The following is a 9,105-nucleotide window of genomic DNA, read 5'->3' as shown; positions in this document are numbered from 1 at the left end:
CTCTGGCTCCAGATGCACATTAGGTGGTAAACGAACCCTTTGTGTGTCAGCCCGCCTCCCTCTCTCCCAGCTCAGGAAGATCATCAGTATGCAGATGTTCCTTTGTCACACCCAACCCTTAATGTGTGATGGCTCTCTGGAATGTATGCACAACATGTAGTTGTCAACCAGGCCCAGGCGTGGATTGGAGTCAGGCTGCAAAGCACAACGAGCCATAGCACAGAGAGACGCCCACTTTCTAAAAGTGGCATTTCCAAAATAGTAATGTAAACTCCAACTGCACAAGTAAGCAGGATTTATCACTACTATTCCAAGCATACCAAACATGGCAGCGCCATGATTCTTTCAGATCAGGAATTAACACTTAAACACATAAAAGAGAAGTCCCAATGCTAGCCTATGAAAAGAGAATGCCTCACAGTAGTGATAAACACAATATGCTGTTTTGTCACTACCAGGACATGCCAAACACTAAAGGTACATGTTCTACATTTTACCTACACAGCACCCTGCCCATAGGGCTACCTAGGGCCTACCTTCATGGTTACCATATGCAGTAAAAGGGGAGTTAAAGGATTGACAATGTTTTTAAATGCAGTCAATATGGCAATACACTGTGCACGCAGGACCTGCAGTGGCAGACCTGAGACAGGTTTGAAAGACTTCTTCTGTGGGTGGTGCAAGTAGCACTGCAGACCCACTAGTATAATTTAATTTACAGGCCCTGGCTATATGGTATACCACTTTACAAAGGGCTTACAAATAAATCAAATATGCCAAACAGGTGTAAACCAATCATACCATGTTTAAAGGAGAGCGCACACACACTTAAGCACTGATTAGCAGTGGTAAAGGGTCCAGAGTCCTAAAGCCAACAAAAAGGGGGTCAGAAAAATCGGAGGAGGAAGCCAACATTTTGGGATAACCCTGTAAAAAGGGCCAGGATCACCACCTGTCATTGGTAAACATTTTAGTGGTTCCGGTACTTGATGGAATTGTTTGGGATATGGTACCATATGGTATTTTTGGACTGACAGAAACTTTACAGATGCCTTAAGTATTTAAGATATCACTGAATGATATATTTACTCCTTACACCATCACTGATGAATGGGACATTCGTACAGTCAATTCTATGCTCGATGAGCTAGAACAGTATACTGTATTTGAACATGAAGATATGTATAGCGGCATGTGTAATTATGATGAAATGTTTTGTTTCTTTCCCCACTATGCACACCATTACTTGTGCAGAGCTCATACTCCATGTGCAGTATTTAATTATAAACATTTGGAACATTGCTTTACACCATCTGTGGGTAGCTCCAAAACATTCGCACAGAAGTTTTCATACTTTTTTTGGCAATAACCCTGTAAACCCAGCATCTTATTATTATAAACGTCTCCCTTCCCTAGCAAAGAACAATATGTTACAGAGTCAAAATTAATTTATTTGACCCTCTTTATTTGCCAGTTGTCAATGGAAGGGTATGACTTTTGGAAAGACAATATTGAGTTCAAGTCTGTTTGGGAACCTAAAGACTCGCAAGTTCAAGGAAATTAGGCTTTGTTTAGAGTGTGTCTTATTCCAAGCAAATAATTTTCCTTAAAAAACTGTGCAATAAACATCCTGCGTCCACCTGGCTAAGATAAAGGATATGAACATGCTAAATGTTCCCATATTTGCACCGCTTGAGATTTGGCAGTGTTAGAAGGTGGTCCTGACACTATCGGCCGCCCGGATTTTTAGCTTTTTGAGAACCTAATTGTTGAGCTTTTACTGTGGGTGAGTCCCAACTTATGAGGCTCCCCCACAGTGAACTCCTAATGAAAGAGACTGCATGGGGATTTTACTGGTGTTCCCCTAGCTTGACCAGGCCACTGCACAGCAGCTGGAGTAAAGGACACCAGCTGGTTACATGCAGACACAGGTGTACATGCGTGTGCACACGTGTAGGGGCTGCGCAAGGGAGATTCCTAGTGTGCGCTGTCCAGGAGCAGCTACCAAGTGAATGGTGTGGCAGGACTTATGCAGAATTGGGTGATGAAATGGAATATGCTTTATACACTGGGAAGGAACATGCCAGGGAAGGTCAGTGCGTTTTACTGTTTTTCACTTCCTTATTCCCCTATGGGGATGTGGAGCCTATGGGCTAGATTAACTTTCCTAAGGCCTACAGATTCCAGACACGCACTAAAGTCCACTGTAAAAGGTGTGAGAACAAGTATTCTGCAGAGTCCAAAGTAATATTTGTACAGCTTTTGGGTCATCCAGAAATGTCATATTTCTCTGAGTCAGCTCATAATCAGGACCTGGCTGGGGTCTGGACCTGGCAGGTTAGATTAATGTCCTTTCTTCCTAGAGCTAAGACCTCCTCTCCACGAAGAGAAGATGGGTGGAGCTACAGGCTCATCCATCAGCAGCTATCACTGGGTGCCAGGCACCCGGCTGCACCAAGGAGGGAAGGCAGCAAGGGGGAAGGGGCTTTTTCAGAGACCATGTGGCAAGAGACCCTGGACGATGCCATTTTTGAACAAACCCAGAGGCTGGGCAGGAAGGAGTGAGCAGGGGCAGTGAAGTGATGTGTCGCTGTTTGATAGGACAAGCAGAGACTTCCTGCCAGCCCCCTACTCAACTTTTAAAAAGTGCTTGCACAGGAAGAGAAGCTCTCTCTGGGGTGTGGTCTGCTGAGGCAGAAGGTGCTGGAGCCTGGCACAATGGGCAGTTGGAAGGAGGAACCCCCTGACTGCCCCTAGGATCCTGAACAGTGCCAGGAGAAGAGTCCAGGACCGGTGCGCAGAAGCAAGGGCCTCTGCGCAGGAAGAAGAGAGGCCCAGGAGGAGAGCCAGGCGAAAGGCTGGCGAGGGAGCCAGTGAAGACTGCTCCCTGCAGAGTGCACCATCTTGGAGACAAGGAGGGCGAAAGAGAGTGCTCCCAGTGGCTGGGGAGCGCCACAAGGAGCAAGAAGAGGCCAAGATAATCCAAATTGGACTCCTGGGGGCCAAGATATGCCCCCAGAAGGTAGGTGACCTTTGACCTCCAAGAAGACCGACGACGAAGCGTGTGGGGCTCTGCCGCCGGTCTTTAATGGCCCCCCGGGGTAGGTCCGGTCCCGGGGGCTGCCCCCGCAAAGGAAGCAAAGCCGGGGAGCACCATCACGCTCCCCGTGAAGCTGGTAAAGTGGGGTGCCAGGAGCCCACCCTGGCCCTGAGAAGAACTGGAGCAGGGGAGCGCCATTGCGCCCCCTTGGGAAAAGTGCAGGGGCCCGGAATCCCAACTCCGGGCCCCGTGTGCAGTGCAAGGGGGGGCGCGCCACCACACTGCCCCACCATGAAGAAGACGAGGAAACCGTCACGCTCCTATGAAGATTTCCCCCTGCGGGGTGCCAGGAGCCCACCCTGGCCCCGCCAAAAAAGCCAAGACGGAGAGCGCCAGCGCGCTCCCTGTGAAGAGAGGGAGGGGGCCCGGGACCCCATCTCCGGGCTCCGAGTGCAGGACGGAGGAGGGGGCAGTGCCGTCGCACTCCCCAGCGGCCTCACTGTGTCGGCAGCAGTCTCTGTGTCCGCCCGCTGGAGCAGGCAGACAAGAAGAGAAGTGCCGGCTCCCGCGACAGCACGTTCGGGTGCTAGCCGGGCAGGGAGCCGGCGGGGGCAGCCAGGGGTGGGCGCCACAGGTTGCCCTCCAATGTGGAAGCATGTGGGGGTCCCGGGTGGGACTGGGACCCCGAGAACCGAAGAGGAGGTGCCAGGGGCCTGGGTGGGACCGGGCCCAGAGCACAGACAAGAGCAGCCGGGGGTGGGCTCCCTGCGCTGCAGGACTTACCTGGGGGTCTGGGTGGTACCGGGCCCCCCAACGAAGCCTGGAGAGGTGGCAAAGCCACGGCGGTGCAATCGCGGCTCTCCCCAACGCAGCGGGTGAGCCGCTGCTACAATATTCATAAGAAGGAGCCTGAAGCGCCACATAATGCCTTGCAAGGCATGGGGAAATCATTGTTTTTGGTACCTGGTGGCCCCCCGAGGAGGGGGGTCACCCTCAATGGTGAAAAAGGTGCTGGGGGAGCTGCTGGAGGAGCGCAGTCTCCCCCCCCAGCACGAAGAGAAGTCCCTCCCTAAGTCTCATGGGGACTTGAAAATAATAACCCCTCAAGGGCTCAGTCAGCATTTAACACCTTCTAGGCTGGAACTTTTGTTTTACAGCTGAGGGTGTAGTGAGAAGTGCATCAAGGAGTGAAGAGCTGAGGTGGGGATGTCTGGAGATGTTAATGTTAATGTTAATGTTAATGTTAGGGGGTACTTGTAGAGCGCAAACAATCATCCCGGATAGGAGATCACGGCGCTATAGTTGCAGTGAAAAAGTGAATAGGTAGTGAGGGGTGAGTGCTAGATGGTTAGGTTTTAGTCAGGTTTAGGAAAGAGAAATGTTTTTAGCTGTTTCCTGAAGGACAGGTAATTAGTTATTAATCTAAGGTTCACTGGCAGATTGTTCCAACTATTTGTCGCCAAGTGGGAGAAGGCTCGCCCCCCCATCTTTGCAGTTTTCACGCGTGTGGTTCTGGCTCTAGCAGTAGTTTGGGAGCGTAGATTTCTGGATGGAGTATAGAGTGTAACTTTGTTTTTTAGAATGCACGGGCCTGTATTCTGCAGTGTTTTATGCGTTATGCATAGTAGCTTAAAAATAGCTCTTTGTCTCATCGGCAGCCAGTGCAAATCTCTCATACAGCACTTGGCTGAGTCGTATTTTCTTTTATTGCATATTGCCTTGGCTGCAGCATTTTGTACGGTTTGTAGTTTAGAGAAGAGATAATCACTCATTCCAACAAACAGAGAGTTTCCATAGTCCAGCCTGCTCATTAGTAGAGATTGGACCAAGATCTTTCTGCATTCCAATGGTATCCATGGAAAGACTCTTCTAAGCATTTTCAGTAATGCGAAGCCTTTACCACATATTGTAGATACGTGGGTTTTCATGCTTAAGGTGGTGTCCAATGACACCCCTAGATTCTTGGCCATTGTAGTCGGGCCAGGGGGGGTGCCTAATGTTGTGGGCCACCAGCTGTTGTCCCATAGCTGGGAATGTCTGCCGAATAGCATTATTTCAGATTTGTCTGCATTAAGTTTAAGACAATGACTATGCATCCAAATGGCTAATTCCGTAAGGCAGTTGAGTAATCTGTCTTTGGGGTCATTCTCCTCATCCAGTGAAATCATCAGTTGGGTGTCGTCTGCATAAGAACAGATCCCGACACCCCATTTTCGTCCTATTTTGGCCAGTGAGGACACAAATACATTGAACAGAGTCGGGCTCAATGAAGCCCCCTGTGGGACCCCATACTTGATGTTCCGGGGAGGAGATAGAAAATCACCCATCTGTACTGATTGTGTCCTATCTTGGATGAAGGACTGTAGCCACCCTAGGGCTTTTTCCCGAATTCCCTTTGCTGCAAGGATTTCCAGTAGACGATTGTGGGGTACGGTATCGAATGCCGCAGAGAGGTCCAATAGTATCAGGGCGACTGTTTTCCCCTGATCTACCTTGGTTCTGATGTTGTCCATTACTGCTAGGAGGGTTGTCTCCGTACTGTTGTTCGTTCGGAACCCTGTTTGAGATATATCCAATAAATCATTGGTTTCCAGGAAGTTGGACAACTGTCTGTTGACTAGTTTTTCCAGCACTTTAGATAAATAGGGTAGTTGAGATATGGGCCGGTAATTTGCCGGGTTGTTAATATCAGTGCCCACTTTTTTTAGTAGAGGGGTCACTATGGCATTTTTCCAGGTTTTGGGAAATTCGGCGGAATTTAGAGAGGAGTTCAAAGCTTTTGTAACAGCCGGACATATTATCGGGGTTAACTGTGAAAAAATGAAGTGAGGGCATGGATCTGAAGAGGAGCCTGATTTTACTTCTAGCATGACTTTGCTCACCTCTTCCTCTGAGAAGGGGCCGAACTTGAGACAGTTCGCCTGAGTAGAGGGTGGCCCATGAGGTTCTATATGTTTCAGCTCGGTGCTGGGGAATGAAGTATAGATTGTGTCTATTTTGTCACCGAAATAATCATTAATTTTATTGCAGTTTTCTTGAGAAGGAGGGAGGTTTGTTGAAAGATTCGTAGGATTGCATAGTTCTTTGACTATTTTAAAAAGTTCTTTCGAGGAGTTTTTGTTTTCTGTTATTCTATGCGAAAAGTATTCCTTCTTTGCTTTCCTAATAGCTTTATTGTAAAGTGTATGTTCTTTTTTGTAGGTGGCTCTAGTTTCATCAGTTTTATTGAGTCTCCATTTGTGTTCGTATAGTGTGCATTTCCTTTTCATTAACTTTAGTTCTAATCCGTACCATTTCTCAGATCTAGTGGATCTGTTTTTGTGTTGGGATTGTGTGACAGAACAGTGGTCTAGAGCCTTACTAATGTTATTCTGGAGTAACTCTATTTCATCATTCGGGTCGATGGTAGATGTATTTATGTGTGAAAAATGTTGCTGAAATTTTTTAACCGAGAATTTTTTCCAGCTCTTGGTTTTGGCTGATGCCCAGGTTTGTGGCTTGAAGTTTTTAGAAAATAGTTTGATCGAAAACCCAATTAGAAAATGGTCTGTCCAGATCATTGGTTTTATTGTATTAATTTCGATAGTTTCTATGTTAGAAAAGATTAAGTCTAAAGTGTGTCCTGCTATATGTGTGGGCTGGTTGATTCTCTGAGTAAGCTGTAGAATTTCCATATCCTCTAGTAGTTGTTTAGTAAGGGCATTGTTACCATTATCATGGTGTACGTTGAAGTCCCCTATCAGCAGGAAGTTTTTATTTTTAAGACAGACTGGCATAATTTGTGCAAGGAGCTGAGCACAAAAATCCATCGTACTGCCTGGGGGATTGTAAATTATTGCTCCACCAAGTAGAATGTTGGTGTTTATGGACACCGAGAAGGCCATGGCTTCGTGACTGTTGGCCTGTGTGATTACCTCCTGTCTACAAGAGAGGGAATCTTTAAATAGTAGGGCTACCCCTCCGCCTTTCTTCTCTGTCCGATTTAAATGAAGTATTTTATACTCATTTGGGAGGGCAGTTGCAATGTCGGGGGTGCTATGATGATCAAGCCAAGTTTCTGTTATAAAGGCTAAATCAGGATTAATTTCAGTCAAGATGTCCCATATTTCCATAGCATGTCTGGGTAGGGATCTGGCATTGATATAAATGCATTTAAGGATAAGATTTGGGGTATTTATTGAAGTGGGCTCGAGCCAGCTGACACTCTCCCATCTACAATTAATGCAACAGAAGGGGCCTGTGGTATTTACAGGTCCCATTCGTGCACATAGTGCTGGATTACTAGTTGTTATATTGTTGAGGCTCTTGAGCTCATCACTAGAGTAGTAAGTGCGGTAGTTCGTTCTACCTGGGCAGGGGCTGCCCATTTGTGCAGGGGATGTGGCCCCTGGTCCCGGCCCGTCGCGGACGGGCGCAGACGGGCTTGCCTTTGGCGCGCCTTCGGCACGCCCGCTGCGCGCGTCCGCTGCGCGCGTCCGCTGCGCGTTGCGCTGGTCATCGGGTTTTAACTTGTTTTGCCCTTAGCTGATTGGAGGGTTGGACCGGAAGTGCCGGCCCCTTCCTGTTGCACGTGACTCCCTCTACACAATCCGAAAAATCGGTGGTGGACCGGGGATTATGTGCTTCGTAAGGCGGTAAGAATGCGGTGCTGATATTTGTTAAGTTAAAATGTAATTTTTAAAAGATACACAATTTTACACAATGTTAAAACAGTAAAACAATGTTAAAACTTTAAGTGAATCTTACTAACGGCGATGTTGGGAGCCCTTTACCAGGCGCTCCAAGCTATCAAATTGTTCAATGACACAGAGGGCCCTTTGCCAGGCGCTCCTCTAACGTAAAAGCAGGCACTCTCGTTCTCGCTCTCACCATTCACTTTAAGCGCGTCCGCTGCGCGTTGCGCTGGTCATCGGGTTTTAACTTGTTTTGCCCTTAGCTGATTGGAGGGTTGGACCGGAAGTGCCGGCCCCTTCCTGTTGCACGTGACTCCCTCCACACAATCCGAAAAATCGGTGGTGGACCGGGGATTATGTGCTTCGTAAGGCGGTAAGAATGCGGTGCTGATATTTGTTAAGTTAAAATGTAATTTTTAAAAGATACACAATTTTACACAATGTTAAAACAGTAAAACAATGTTAAAACTTTAAGTGAATCTTACTAACGGCGATGTTGGGAGCCCTTTACCAGGCGCTCCAAGCTATCAAATTGTTCAATGACACAGAGGGCCCTTTGCCAGGCGCTCCTCTAACGTAAAAGCAGGCACTCTCGTTCTCGCTCTCACCATTCACTTTAAGCGCGTCCGCTGCGCGTTGCGCTGGTCATCGGGTTTTAACTTGTTTTGCCCTTAGCTGATTGGAGGGTTGGACCGGAAGTGCCGGCCCCTTCCTGTTGCACGTGACTCCCTCCACACAATCCGAAAAATCGGTGGTGGACCGGGGATTATGTGCTTCGTAAGGCGGTAAGAATGCGGTGCTGATATTTGTTAAGTTAAAATGTAATTTTTAAAAGATACACAATTTTACACAATGTTAAAACAGTAAAACAATGTTAAAACTTTAAGTGAATCTTACTAACGGCGATGTTGGGGGCCCTTTACCAGGCGCTCCAAGCTATCAAATTGTTCAATGACACAGAGGGCCCTTTGCCAGGCGCTCCTCTAACGTAAAAGCAGGCACTCTCGTTCTCGCTCTCACCATTCACTTTAAGCGCGTCCGCTGCGCGTTGCGCTGGTCATCGGGTTTTAACTTGTTTTGCCCTTAGTTGATTGGAGGGTTGGACCGGAAGTGCCGGCCCCTTCCTGTTGCACGTGACTCCCTCCACACAATCCGAAAAATCGGTGGTGGACCGGGGATTATGTGCTTCGTAAGGCGGTAAGAATGCGGTGCTGATATTTGTTAAGTTAAAATGTAATTTTTAAAAGATACACAATTTTACACAATGTTAAAACAGTAAAACAATGTTAAAACTTTAAGTGAATCTTACTAACGGCGATGTTGGGAGCCCTTTACCAGGCGCTCCAAGCTATCAAATTGTTCAATGACACAGAGGGCCCTTTGCCAGGCGCT

Source organism: Triturus cristatus, chromosome 11, assembly GCF_964204655.1.
Source record: "Triturus cristatus chromosome 11, aTriCri1.1, whole genome shotgun sequence".
NCBI lineage: Eukaryota > Metazoa > Chordata > Amphibia > Caudata > Salamandridae > Triturus > Triturus cristatus.
This window is presented reverse-complemented; position numbering follows the sequence as displayed.